General features: G+C 46.0%; 1 long non-coding RNA gene across 1 annotated transcript; it reads right to left on the reverse strand.

Moving 5' to 3' along the window:
* Positions 1–5120: 5120 nt before the first annotated feature.
* LOC119322075 lies at positions 5121–5728 on the reverse strand. Its single transcript, XR_005155395.1, has 2 exons — positions 5624–5728; positions 5121–5482 (listed from the first exon to the last, which is right to left on the reverse strand). It is a non-coding gene; the product is annotated as an uncharacterized LOC119322075 (long non-coding RNA).
* Between the last annotated feature and the right edge of the window lie 1035 nt (positions 5729–6763).

The raw sequence follows: 6763 nt of genomic DNA on the forward strand, positions 1-6763 counted from the left end.
CGCGCGCGCCGCCTCGCTCGCCCGCCCTCAACGCCGCCGGCCGGCCTCGGTACTGCCGCGCGTGCACGGGCCACCGGTCTCAGACAGAGAGCGAGATCGTGGAGAGAGAGAGAGGGGCGCCGCGGGCCACCGGAATTTTTTCTTTTTTTCTTTTTTTTGTTCTTTTTAATTTTAACTAGTTAATTAGTTTAACAAAAACGGTAAAATAACTTAAAACTTGATAATTAACAAAAAAAAGCATAAAATTTGATAATTAACAAAAAAAACATATATAAAACTTGATAATTAACAACAAAAAAAGTAAAACTTGATAATCAATATATACAACGACCCCGCGCGTCAATGTACAACGATCCCGCTTTAAAAAAATGTACACGACCCCGCGCATATACGGGGAGGGGGCGGCGAGGGGGGCGGCGATGCGCGCGGTGTTTTTTTGGGATCGAGAGGGGGCGGCGAGGGTTATACATGTGTGTTGTCCTCGCCTCCCTCTCCGTGACGCCGTCGTCTGCCGCCCCGTCTCGCGCTCTACCGCGACACCCTCTCCCACCCCTTCCTCGCCCCTCCTTTTGCCACCGCCCTTTCGCCACCGCCACCGCCACCGCCCCCCCTTCTTCACTTAATTAATTTGTTTTTACTACATGTTTTCAGGACTGACATAATGGCGGACGATAGAGCTGACCCGATTATGGACAACTATGATCCGGACGGTGAAGCACATATGTTCGGCATCATAAACGGCGATATTCTATATGTGCCGACCGGACAAGAAGAAGATGATATCTCTTCTTATCTGAACCTTGACGGTGAAGATGAAGGGCGCCGTCAGCAAGATGATGCCGAACAAACGTCGATAAACGACGATCTTCAAATGGAAGTAGCAACCACCTCCGGCGCCGAGGTATATATATACATTGAGCCTCTGGTGATACAAACTAACTGATTTGAATAAATATGTGTGTACTAACGCGCGCGACTCTCTTTCTTATTTTAGCCCTCGGCCGGATCGTCGAAACAATCGAGTACGTCGTCAAAGCGTGGCGCAACCAAGACGATGAAACAAGGAGAAACATGCACCATCGAGGTTGTCGACAGTGCAACCGGTAGGCCGCTGGAGCCCCGCAAGAACGCCACCAAGTTGTCAACCAATGCGGAGCCGTTGTTAGAGACAACGTCTCGATCACCGTCCAGGAGTGGAATAAGCCAAAGAAGGCACGAATTGCTGGTTTCACTTTTGTCGATAAGAGAACAAAAAAAGATTGCTTCAAGAAGCTTACGGAACATTTCATTCTACCTCCGGAATACAACAAATTCGATGAGGAGGGTAACAAGATTGAGGAAAACAAGGAGAGGAGGAGGCTAGTCAAACAGTTCGCTCTTCATAAGATGGCCGACGCATTCCGGAAATTCAAGCAAAATCTAGCCCATGACTTTGTCAAGCAGAACAAGACTCCGGATTTCAAAGGACAATATGAGAAACTGAAACATGATTGGCCAGAATTTGTGAAGCAAAAGAAATCAGAGCAGTTCATTCAAATATCGAAAAAATAAGGAAAATACGGCTAAGAAGGAGTACAATCATATTATGGGGCCAGGAGGGTATCGCCTTTGGGAGCCTAGGTGGGAGAAGATGGAGAACGAGCTGAGGGCGCGAGGAATCCGTCCAGGTACGGAGGGATGGGACCCAAGGGCCAAAAGCTGGTGGTACGGGCATGGGGGAACACTGAACCCAGAGACAGGGGAGTGTGTTTACCGGGGCAAAATAATTAAACCCACCCAAGCCCTTATTGACGCAATGAGGGATGCTCAAGAGGGGAAGATCAAGTTCAACAGAGAGAACGACGCGCTGACAAAAGCCCTCGGGAATCCTGAGCACGGAGGATGTGTACGAGGCATGGGGCACATTCCGTGGAAAATAGGGTTCCCCCAGAACGATGACCCGTACGGTTACAGAAGCCAGAAGAGAAAGATGGATCGGGAAGCAGATGTTGTGGCGCGGTTGGCATCGGAAATGGATGTGATGAAGAAAACCGTGAGTGTACTAGTAGCCGAAAGAGATGCAGCTCGGGCGCAGCATGAAGATCATCCAGCGGATCTCAGAAGCCAGCAGCGGAGAAGCAGTGTGGCTTCCACGGAGGCCCCACCGGCTGGTGCAGATGCACCGACGATCGAAATTACTGCACCGGAGCCTCTGGTGGTCGAAATTACTGCACCGGAGCCTCTGGTGGTCGAAATTACTGCACCGGAGCCTCCTCGCTACCCCGTGGACGATATAAAGGAGATGAAAGAATGTCATCTGTATTATCCTATCGGGAACATGTCCATGAAGGTAGCCATCGGCAGTGCTTTACCATGTTTACCTGGAGCACTCCACCATAACAACCCCATTCAAGATGGCTATGCTCGTGTCACGGTCGAGGACATAGTCCAAGGGTTTGAGGACCTGGAGATTGACATTGCTACACCTGAAGGGGAGAAAAGACTTGGAGATGTCAAGCGCCATTTCATTCTATGGCAAAAGAAGTTTATCAAGTTTCCAGGCGAGGCGCCAAGGACAACAAGTCCACCCCCCCTACGGTGGTGGCGGTTCACCTACACCTCCGTCACGTCAGCCGACGCCCCCCAGTCCACAACGTCTGGCGGGTGATCAGACGCCGCCCCCCAGTCCTCGTCCGGCGGGTGATCAGACGCCGCCCCCCAATCCACCTCCGGCAAAGAAGCAGAAGCAGTCCTGGATTATTAACCCGGACCCTTATGTACCTAAGACCACAAAGGTAACGGAGCCATCACTGAAGCCTCTCCCCACAAGGCCTTGGGAACGTAGTGCCGAGGAAACTGCCGCGGCCGCGGCTGCCGATCATGAGAAATGGAAGGCGGACTGCAAGAAGAAAAGAGAGCCCGAGCCCAAGCCAGTATTTTCTGATGAGCAAAAGAAGTGGGCTAAGTCATTTTTGAGCACACCGTCCCAAGCCGCGAAGAATCTGCCTGACGACTATGCACGTGAACTTCGTAGGCAGGCACTCATGTTGAAGGAGAAGAAAGAGCGGGCGGAGAACCAGGAGAACAAAGCCTTGGAGGAGGCCGAGAAAACGGAATTAGAAAGTAAAAAAGCGGGAAACGAGTTGCCCAGCTCGGGGAACAAAGTAAACAATCGATTGCCCCGCTTATAGTGAAAGCCGCCGGTCCGGATGACCCCGATATCATAGCAGCTGCGGCAGCACATGGATTGACTGTAACGAGTGCCAGAGAACAAGCGGCCAACTTAGGTATTACTCTTCGTGAACTGTTAGGCCTTGATGAGGCGCCAGTGAAGGAGGTAGTAATTACATATATGAAGAATGGGCCTCTCGTCGAGCCTGCGCAGGAAGAGGATCTACCTCCACAAATAAAGGTCTGCTGAAATGGTACAAGGGTTACATAAAAAATAAAAACGCCAAAGAATATATTTATGCGGAAGTTAGATATGAGCATCACTTCAAACATTACTATGTACAAATTCATCTGAGTGAATTGTTCCAGCTTTTCAATCTGCGCGAGCTCGACAAATCTATCATCAGTTGCTACGTTCTGTAAGTGATTTATTTCTACCCCATCTCGTTCATATTGCCTGCACTATATATATGTCCTAACTATATTGTTGTGTCCGCTATTATACATGCAGAATGAAGATTAAGGAATGCAGAGTAAGGAACATCCATGATGTTGGGTTCATTGACCCACACATCGTTAATGGATATGTGTTGGAGCATCACCCCGCCAACATGGAGGCAGACCTGTGGCAGTTTCTTACAAAGCAGGAACTCAAAAGTGATATTCTATTTCCTTACTATTTTGGGTGAGTGTTTCTGTCTTGAGCACATTCTCTTTTGTTTACTCCATGCATGGTATGTGGCCGGCTAATCGATGAGTTATGCATGACGTACTGTGCATGTATCGTGTCCGCAGGTTCCACTGGATTCTGCTAGTAATTAAAGTTGACACCTCAGAATGTCTCGTCCACGACTCTCTGAATAAGGATCCAAAGCTTTGGGGCGGCATGAGAAGAATGCTACAGAAGTAATTATTTTCATTCATTTGTGCTCTATATCGATCGGCCTATTTCGTTCATTTCCTAATATCAAGTAACTAATAACTCTCTTGTTCATTTAATTTTCTTTGCCTCGTAGGGTTTGGAGACGGTTCGTAGATACAAAGGTCGGTGAATTCAAAAAAGAGCTAGAATTCAAAAGGTCAAAGGCTAAGAATGGTGAGGATATTCAGCCAGCGGGGACCAATCTATGTGCATACTATGTCTGTGAGATGATCCGGAGATACACCTCTGAGCGGGTTCCGAGTGATACCAATGCTGAGAGGAATAACCTCCGGATGATGCTTAGTCCAGAAGCTCGCTTCCGACCACTTCAAGAGGAACTAGCTGGATGGTTCAGGAGGGAAGTCCTCCATCCTAAAGGAGAACACCATTACGAGGACGTAGAACTTTATATGCATTAAATTATGTATGGAAACTTGTTCAAAATTGTATATGGTCATTCGATGATATTGAATATATATTGTATATTCCTCTTGAATTTTTTTTGGTTCTAATTTCAAATTTGTTTGAAATTGTACATTCATATGCATGTATGTAGTACCGTAGAATATGTGAAACTCCTTCAAAATTAAAATAAAACACAAAAAAATAAAACAATACAAATTAAACAGAAAACAGGTTTAGGGGGGGGGCTAAAACCCTAAACCTGCGGCGGCCTTTAGTCGCGGTTGGCCAGAAGAACCGCGACTAAAGGTCCTCCGCCCCGACGGCCGCCTGGCGCCCACGTGGACGGGCCTTTAGTCGCGGTTCTTAAGCAACCGCGACTAAAGGGGGGGCCTTTAGTCGCGCCTATTTGGTCGCGGTTGCGCAACCACGACTAATGGCAGTTGCGAACCGCGACCAAAGGCCCTTTTTCCACCAGTGTGGGGATTTCATGCCATGGCAGAAAAGACTGCTCAACACCAGCTAAACGATCCAGTGAGAACCACATACTCTGGGTCTTTCTATTTATGGAAGGAGGTGGGTTGTCGGGACATGGCACTCCGTAAAGAAAAAAGTAAGCGCACACTGCGTAGTTGCCCCCTAAATATAACCTACAATACACTCATTTATTATTACTCTTCATATTAGATAGAACGACGATCATACTATAAGAGTCTCTTACAACTACTTCAAAAAAGCAGAATAAACAAATTCTAATTAAGTTTGCAATTTGCACCGCATCATCCATCAACACGTCTCCAAACGGCGTGGCGGCCAACCTCAGTTAAATAGTTCTTCGTTGATGCGGCTTGCAGCAGTAGGAGCACATGCATCCTTGAGGGAAGCACTGGCCTTCCCCTGCGCCCTTGTACGAGCTCACACAGTCCATCATGCACTTGGCGGCGTCACATGGGCCCTGGTTGATGTACTTGGTGCAGGTGTACTCTGGAGGGCACTTGGTCGCCATGGCTGCTTGCACAATTGACAAAATAAGAAAGAATAGGTAAATAAATCTCAAATATACCAATGCGGAGATGGATGGAGAGAAAACTACACTGATATTTAGTTGTCGTGCATGTTATATGGCACACAATAACACAAAATATGTACCTGGTGATGAGGCAAGAACGACCAAGGCCAGGAGGAGTGTTACTTGGCAATATTTCATGTTTTCAAGAAATCCAGACAAGAGGATGGGATATGTGATGATACGTCTGTGCACGACATGTTCCTGAAGTAATTGTGGCACTTTTATAGTGTTGTCCTGCTTGGTGTTTTAGGAATTTGCTTTAATTTTTTTACCAAACTAGTAATCGTGTACGTGGTATCATGCTATATCAGAAAAGAAATTAATTGCATTGTGCGCTAAAATTAGGAAAGATATTGAATGTACGTTGATATTAGGTAAATATAATTACCATGTTATATTAGAAAAAATGTTAATTGCACTAGACGTTCATGTTAGGGAAGACACTAATTGCATGTTGATATTAGGTTGGATATAATTACATGGTTAGCAATGAAGTTAATGCATGCTAAACATGTTAGCGTAAAATGCCGGAGCACCATAGACCAATTGTACAAGGAATGGAAAACATCGATTTGGTTTAGATTATTGCAAACCATGGGGCAATATGAGAAATAAACCAAAGTCGGGCGAGGGAAAACCAAAGGGAGGGCCGAGCGAATCGATTTTGTTTTCTGTGGGAGGGGAAAACCCTCATGGATGGGGCAGTTGGCGGTGAGGTGCACGTACCAATTACATTTTAATAGTAGAGATATTCTAGATTTTGGTAAGATTTGATTTGATTCCAGTATGAATACGGGAAGGCAATCAAAATTTTGATTTAGTTGAGATTTTGGAAAGATTTGATTTTGATATGGTATGAGATGCAAGGAAAATATTGATTTAGTTTAGGTTTTGATGAGATTTGATCTGATTTGATTTGATTGAGTTAATGCAAATCATGGTTTTGCTAAGATTTCAGTGAGTTAGTGCAAGGCATGATTTCTAGTAGGAAAAGAAAGAAAAACACAAAATTTGAATAGATTTTTGCAAACCAGGGGGCCCGGAGAGAAAAAACTAAGGTAGGGGAAAAATCAACAGGGAGGGTCAAGCGAACCTATTCGGTTTTTAGTGGGAGGGAAACAGTGTGGATGAGGCAGTGGAAGGTGAGGCAAGCGTACCAACTCTCCTTTAATAGTAGAGATATTGTAAATTTGTATAAGCTTTGATTTGATTTGACTTGA

This window comes from Triticum dicoccoides, chromosome 6B (assembly GCF_002162155.2).
Source record: "Triticum dicoccoides isolate Atlit2015 ecotype Zavitan chromosome 6B, WEW_v2.0, whole genome shotgun sequence".
Lineage (NCBI taxonomy): Eukaryota > Viridiplantae > Streptophyta > Magnoliopsida > Poales > Poaceae > Triticum > Triticum dicoccoides.